We start from the raw sequence: 8,539 nt of genomic DNA, 5'->3' as shown, positions 1-8,539 counted from the left end.
TCTATGTTTTCCTTGTCCTTAAACCCCATGAAATGAAAAACAACAACAATGTGTTAATCCATCAAAAACAGCTCACAAATATATAGTTTAATTTTATTTTAAAAAGGCTCAGTATTTTCTTAAAACACTGGACACTGTAGTTTTTGGAAAACTTTACTCAAACAGGAAGAATTGGTGCATTTGCTGGGAACTATTTTCAGCAGCGGATTAAGCCACATTTGATGCTATATCTTATAGTGAGTATTTGCAGTTGGGAACAAAACCTGTCTCCATAGTTACTGAATTCAAACTAAATCGACCCAGAATCTCAAAGTGAACTGATTTAAAACGAATGATCAGAGTTTAAGTTTCTTAGTCTGACCGGTTGTAGACTGCAGCTCCATCACTTCATCTGTTGCTGCTGATTACAGGCTGGGAGGGAAAGCAGCTAAACATTTACGACCTTGGTACACAAGCAATTAACAAGGTCTAAACAAGAACGACTGATGATCAAGATGGATAAGATGTCTCACCTCCAAAACTGCCTTCTGATGGAAAAAAACCCCATCCAAACCACCTCCACTTCCGCTCTCTGTAAGCAAAGACTAATGACTAACCCTCTGGAAAGATGGGTTAGTCATCAAAATTAAAGTATGTATAGGAGAAGCAAAAGATCCAACAGCTGTTACTGTTAGATGTGATCTCATAAGTTTTAATCTTGACTGAAGTAGAGAGAGAAAAACCAAGGATTTTCTTCTTTCATTTTTTCTGATGTCATGTGTATAAGTTGAGACTCGAGAGTGCAAGTTGAGCTGGAGGACAGCTCGGATGTCAGTCAGTCAGTGTCAGTAGGGCTTTGTCCTTTGTAGACAAAGTTACGTATCCTTTGAATGTTAAAATTGATACAATTTGGATTAAATAACAATATTGCAACATTTTTGGATGAGATTCGGATAAAAAAATGCATTTGCAGTGTATACTGTTAATTGTTTGCAGTAGTTTATAGTTGTGTTACTAACTTAACAGGTCCTGCTCACAAAGTCAGCAGCTAAATGGTGTTTTCTCCCCATTTTCATTTTCGCTTTGTACAACTGAGCTGTGCTCACTACAAGAGGGCCAAAACTGTGGTAAACATTGCGAACAACCATTTTTAAAAGAGTGGGGGCAAGAACTGTGTGAAACTGTTTAAAACAATGTTCTCAAAACAAGACAAAGAGTCTAGAGCCATGCTAGCAGCTCTGTGAGGCTGTACGTATAGGCACAGCGTTGTATTATATAATACAAATCACAAATATAAACCTCAAGGTGGCACAAGAGGAAAAGTCAGGGGATTTCATGCATATCTGGCCAGCAGCGCTTGTCATGGACCAGTGTTGGAAAGGCAAAATGGCCTGATGGTATTGTTAGGGGAAAAAGTCATGAGGTCACCAAAATCATTAAGATTCATCTTGTGTGAACCAGGAACAGCCACAGAAAATCAGTCAAGACATCACTGAACCTAAGATGTGGGACACAAAGTCAGAATGATCTGACTGAGGTTTTAACCTGGTTTATAAAACAAATTATGACAACATAACAACATGCTGAATCACTCTAAGGCATTTTATAGTATTGAAAGAAGAGAAACAGTTCATCAGGGTGAGTAGAAATCGTCTCCTCCAGTATAAACACCAACATGGCTGCTGTCCAAGCAGCCTGGCGTCAGGCTGTTGATTCTGAATCCAGTCGACCTGTCAGATCCTGATCCTACATCAACACAACAACTCCGTGAAGCTTGTCGAGGGCCATAAAATGCAGAGTTAGGTTGGTGGGCGAAGATGGCATCAGAAACAATAATATGACTGCTGGGGAAAACTGGCAACCCTGCAATAAAACACACAGTGTGTGAAATTCACAGACATGTTTGAAAGAAACCGCAGAACTGTACGAGAGGACACAGACTCCTGCAGATCACTGGACTCTCATTGCTGTGTTCTTAACATGCGTTAATAACTACAGACAATAGACTAAGCTTCAGTTCCTGGAGGTCAAAGGTCAGAGCCACAGCAGACTGACTGTGATACAAGAAATTATGTTCATTTTCTTTCTGTGTGATTGTCTGATGAAAAAGATCAGACAGAAGATGTTGTTTTAAACAAGAAATGATAATTCTGCTTTACCATAAACTTTGTTACATAACTCTTCAAATGAGATAAGTTTTATTCTGTATGGGAGGTTAAGAGTGAGGGAGTGGAGGAAGAACACTAAAAACAGTTTTTTCTTTTTGACCAAACAGTCACAGAAACGCTCAAAGTTAATTTGGTACATTTCTCTGTGCATTTCCCCTCCATCTGGAAAAACAGAGATTAAGTAAATTAGACCAATGGTAGATTTAAAAGCAATGATTTAGACCCCATTTACACTTAGTCCCTAGATGCGTCTTGAGCAGATCGGATAGTTCTCAAAATAGCTAAGAAGCATTCAAGAGGATTCAAATCCATTTGCTCAAAACACCCAGCATTCTAGCCAGATGTTGAAAATGTGTAAAAGGTCTCTCCAAGTCATCTTTACTGCTCCCATAATATAATTATGTCAGAAAGCAGTGTGTGGAAATATTTACTCACTGTCTGATTTTCTTCATACGTCCATTGTTTGTCTCCTCTGTCCGTGTGATAACAGCAGCTGAAGTCACAGTAAAATTACACTAAAATGATTTGTTCTCTGTCTCATTAAAGCAACAAGGAAAAACAGCTCCGGCCATTTTAACACATATGATCAAATACAAGGCGAAGTGAGCTGCTGTAGCTTTCATCTGATCCCTGATCAGGTGACCACTGAGTGTTCTGTGTGGGTGAGGGAACATTGGTACCTAGTTGTCACCTGACATTAGCTAAACTGTTATTGTTGCAACTAAACTGCTAAAGTCATTCTTCTTCTGGCGTTTCTGGCAGTTGCCAGACAGCTTCAGGTGCATAACCACCTCCTTCTGGACTGGAATAGTCGACCCAGATTTGCATGTAGAAAAAAAAGTTAACTAAACACTGACTGTGAAGGATTATAAATTCGCAGGAAATTTTAAGTCTCTGCAAGAAGATTTTCACAGAAATTAAAGGGATAGTTCAGCTTTTTTTGAAGTGGGGTTGTATGAGGTACTTATCGATCGCAGACAGCTGCTCCGCCAGAGACCCTCAGCTCTGGATTGTTGTGAATGGGGATCAACAGTAAAAAGTTCGACCTAAAAAAATCTATATCAGTCTACGTGTACGCTATAAATGTTAAATTCTCACCGCTTTACCGCGCCGTCAGACGGCCCTTTCCTTTGGTACTGCATTTTCTCAATCACGGGACTTCCGTATTCCTACGCATACGCGCTGCTTCGCAGTATTATGGTAAAGTACACAGGTAAAGTTGTGTACTACAGCCTCAGGTGTTGTAGGCTACACATGCCACAGTAAACTAATGGCTGTAGTGTTTGTGATTTCAGCTTAGTTTGCTGAGCGCTAACACAAGTAATATATGTTGATGAGGAAAGCTTAGCCTGAAACTTTAGTTGTCTAATAATCAGTCATTATGCAATAAAATGTAGTGAGAACTAAAAACTTACTTAGACAAACCCAGACGGGTCATTAGGCCCTTCCGGTCTGGGACGTTTTTTCTGGCAGTCAATAAGGCAGGTAACTCTGGATGGTTGGTGATGCAGACTGTGTGTGAGGCGCCGGCATCCTCGGATTCAGAAAGATCCTCAAGTTGTGCTGCAACCAAGTCCCGCTCAGGGCAGCAGTAGCTCTCCGGGTCCGTGGGCATGGGCTCAGTTCATACATCTGCACCACCAGGTAGCTCGGGCTCTCTCTCGGCCTCCAGCTCGGCCTCTAGTTTCCTCAGAAGTTTCCCCTCTGTCTCCATCTGCAGCAGTTCTTCTTCTGTACACTCCGGTTCATAAAGGTATCCTCTTGTCTCCACGGTGAACGGCATTTCTTCGTCACTCAAATACAAGTTTTATTTTCTTGTATTTGTTGTCTCATCAATAAACCACTCGAACTACGACCCAAACAGCTGATTTATGAGTGGTGTAATACAGTGTGCTGCGAAGGAATACGGAAGTCCCGCATTTGAGAAGATATAGTACCAAAGGAAAGGGCCGTCTGACGGCACGGTAAAGCGGTGAGAATTTTACATTTATAGTGTACACGTGACTGATATTGATTTTTTTAGCTCAAACTTTTTTTGGCGGTAAAAATACGTATTACTGTTGATCCCCATTCACAACAATCCAGAGCTGAACATCTGTTGGCTTCTGCAAACTGGCTGCGCACCGACCCCCATCTACTGCAGGTAACACACTGACTATCGATAAGTACCTCATACAACCCCACTTCAAAAAACCTGAACTATCCCTTTAAAATAAACCAATGGATGCCTGAAAGGAAATGCAAAAACTTAAAGAGTGATCTGGAAAATGATCAGCAGGAGTTTAAAAAATAGGTATAAGTATAAGTTGCATAACATGCAAAACTATGTATGATTCTTCAAAGCTAGAGGAGATGGGAGTGACAGGGAACCAATAGTTAAAACAGTCAATATGATAAAGGGATGATGACCTTTCATCAGCAAAAAACGCAGAAATCAGTTTGCAGTTTGCAGATGAAACCCTCCATATTTTACAGTATGTATTGAACACAGACCGACCCTGAACCAGCACTTCCTCTCCGGGCAACTCGATGCCTCATTACAGCTGAGGCCATTAAAGCGGTGGGAGGATCTGCGCAGTCTGAGCCAAGACATTTTCATAACACAGTCCACATGTTCGTGAGGAGGCTCTGACCGCCACAGCCAGGGACACTGAGGTTTCCGTGCAGGGGTGAGTGAGTGGGCGGGTGAGGGGAGGGGGGGCTGGGGGTGAGGATGGTGTGTGGGGTTCAGTGTGGGTCTTTTATCCACAGAGTTGGTGGAAACTAATCTGCAGTCAGGATCACAGAAGAATCCAAATACACCCCCCACCACCACCAACCACCCCTCCACCCACTGTGGGAATGTGGTTTCCTCCACACACACACACACACACACACACACACACACACACACACACACACACACACACACACACACACACACACAGAGGTAGGAGTATTATTACATCAGTCTGTAGGTTTGTTTTCCTGTGAGTTTGCATTTATTTGCATTAACAGTAAGGACAAAAAGTGTGTGTGTGTGTGTGTGTGTGTGTGTGTGTGTGTGTGTGTGTATTGTTCTGTATGTCCAGTAGTGTCTATTTGTACTTTGTTAAAAGGACACCTTTGGAAAGTGCAAAAACTTTGTAATGACAATTTTGGAAAGTGAGGACATTCTAGATATTGAAGCAGGCAAAGTTAAGTGGGATAAAAAAAAGGTGACAGCAGTTCCAATATTTCTGAAGAGTTAATGTGTGTCAAGATGCTGCTGGTGTGAGGGATTTCACACAGAAAACAATAGATGCTGTGTTTTAACACTCACCGCACACTATCGGCTACAGTGCCTTGACAAGCGAATCACAAGTGTCCCATAGAAAGTGAATGCAGGTGAACTTCGCTCCTCAACACATTACTACTTGCATTAGGTCGCTGGGCCAGACTCAGCTAAAGTTAGCTCACTTTGGACAAGTTAACCTTACTGTAGATCAGTTAAACAGCAACAGCAACAGAAAATAGTTTGCAGTACAAACATGAGGTCAAGCCTGGTGCAGCAAAAACTCTCCAGATCTACACGGATCTTGAGGGTGCCATATTTTCCATTCAAAACTGTGAATTTCACCGAGAGGCGACGAGTTTGCAGCTATGGGAAGACAATTTAAGAAAGTCAGAACATTTTTTGAGTCAGGACATTTTTTTAAAAAGTAAGGAAAAAAAAGAGACATGTCTGGAAATGTGGATATTTTTCTAACACTTTCAAAACCTCTAATATTAGTTGTCAGAGTCCAGCCACATCTCTCTGCCTCTCCTTGTGTGATCTGTTGTTTCTCCCCTCCCTTTGTTCCTTGTCGGTCCCCTGTCTGTGTGTGTGTGTGTGTGTGTGTGTGTGTGTGTACTGGCCTGGGCGTGGCACTCTGGTCTCCCTCCTGCTGCTGATCACCGGCACACCTGATGCTCATCATCCAATCAAGCCTCACAGTATATCTACCCGGCTCTACCCTTCAGTCGTTGCCAGATCGTCTCAGTGCGCCATTGTGGTTCTTTCGCTATGGCCAAATCCTGACCCAGTCTAGTTCTCTAGTTTGCTTGCTTTTCCTGTCTGCCTCTGCCTCAGATTAATTTCCTGCCGGTGATCTCAGCCAGCGTGATCAACAGGAGTCTTTTCGGGTTTCCAGTCAAGCTGATTTCACCTCTCTGCCTGCGGCGCTTCTCGAGCCGCCGCCTTCGCCCTCGGAGTCCTGCCAGTAAGCCGAGGGCCTCATCGGGAGTCCTGCCGGCTCCAGCATCCTCCACTTGCCTCGCCCGATCTGGAGCGCTCACCTACAACTGATCCACTGTATCATTTGCAATAAAGACTGACTGAACTAACATCCAGTTCTCTCTCTCTCTCTCTCTCTGTCCTTTAGATCGTTAACCCTAACATTATTTTTTAAATAAATTTACAAATCATTAGATCTGAAGGCCTAATCACATTTACCACTACCAATATTGGATTGGAAGTTGCATTAATCACATATCACAGTATGACATTTACCAATATGACATTCATGCAACAAATAAAACAAAAGAACAAACAACAAAACGACAGCTCCAACTCCATGTATGCTGTGTTGTTGTTGTCTCATTGCGTGTCAAACCTAACTTTTTTTTTAAAATTATTTTTTTTAACGGCTGAGGAACGTTTGTAGTTCCTGAACTCTTTGGCTCCTGTGGCTCTTTTGATGGAAAACAGCCTTTAGTTATTCAGGGAAAAGTTAGCTGGAGGCTAATTTCCCCTGAATTTCAACAAACAAAACAAACAGCTCTGTTTAAAGTGACACGTTATTGAAGAGTGCATTTGAGCTGCTGAGCATCAGAAAACACAATCAAACACAGATGACTTCACCAACCAGTGCTCCTCAGTCACCCTCAACAAACGGCTCTCTCATGTCCCTCCCATGCAGAAATGCAGAGCATCTAATTACCACCCACAGTCCAAGTACAACTGATGGAGCGTCCCATTGGCGGTCAAAACAGCCTAGGTTGCAGCTTCGACCTTCGGCCTGGCAGTGAAACACACGCTGTGTGTGTGTGTGTGTGCTTTTGTTTTAAAAAGACAAAATTGGAAGGTGCATTCAGGGAGAAAATTAGAGAAAATTGCACCTGAAGAGAAGATCTGAGGGAGTCACTGATCACTGATTATCCAGGAGAGAGGAAAAAACATCTGAGGTTGGCTCACAGTAGCTGGTGATTTGAAGGAAACACACAGAAACGCACGCATACGCACACTACTTCTGATGTCATATCTTACAGAAACTCAAAGGTATTTAGGTAAACCCTCTTGTTCTCTGTCTTCACACATGAGAAGGTGGAGATCAGTTTCATCTCTGTGCAATCCTGAAGAATCTCGCTAGCCTAACGACATTAAGGCTACAAACGACCCATAATGTAACACTCTCTGCAGGAGCCAGTGAATATCCGACAATAATCTAATCAACAAGGGCTCAGGGCTGTGAAATCACAAAGTGCTTGAGGGCTCTGTATCTAAAATCACGAAGGAGCAGGAAAGAGTAAGCTCACGTGCACATAGCAGCAAGCACCGAGAAGCTCTAGCATGTGTTACATGAGGACATTATCTTGTTGACTTATGCTCATCAAATTGCAGCCAACCAGCGCATGAAACATGAGCTTAATGGTCACAGAAATGCATCTGTCCAGGCCATCCTTATCTGACTGCCTGTTGCAGACCGGCGGCTTTGTTTTTACCCTAGTTTCTTAACATTAACCTTATAAGACAACCTGACAAGTCCAGACTAGTTCTGTTAGTGATTCTGAACTTCATTATAAGTTCATTAGGTCATTACGCAAAATAAAACAAACTGTTACACTGATAAAAAATGAAGAGACAACTTTTCTATTTTAGATCCACACCACTAGAAGGAAGCGTGCTCTTTGATGTTGGAAGGTCATAACGAATAAACACAGATGATCTAAGCTGTTAATATTTTAATTATAAGTAACAGCAGAAAGTTTTATTGATGCAGAGACAGAGTCAGGTTTCTCCCATAATTGTATATTCTCCTACAATATATCATGACCATCTACAATTAAAAAATACAAACTATGTTGTATTTCTTACTACAGATAGAAATCACTGTAAATGCCGTTTAGTTGGATGACATATTTACGGTGAAAACACACAGTGAAAAAGGGAAAATCCATGTGTATATTTAACGGAGGGACTCGCAGGGATGGAGTTGACTGTGACTTTTGTCTTCTGGTTGTAAATATGTGTGGTTAACCACTGGAATCTCAGTTTGGGCTGGGTTAAAGTGCTGGGTCCACATATAATGTCATTTAATCAGCACAGTGACACTGCTGCACCGAGGAGTGAGAATACAAATTAAGAAATACATGGAGATTAAGATACTAGTTAA

The sequence above is a fragment of the Siniperca chuatsi genome, linkage group LG4, assembly GCF_020085105.1.
Source record: "Siniperca chuatsi isolate FFG_IHB_CAS linkage group LG4, ASM2008510v1, whole genome shotgun sequence".
Lineage (NCBI taxonomy): Eukaryota > Metazoa > Chordata > Actinopteri > Centrarchiformes > Sinipercidae > Siniperca > Siniperca chuatsi.
Note: the sequence above shows the minus strand (reverse complement) of the source record.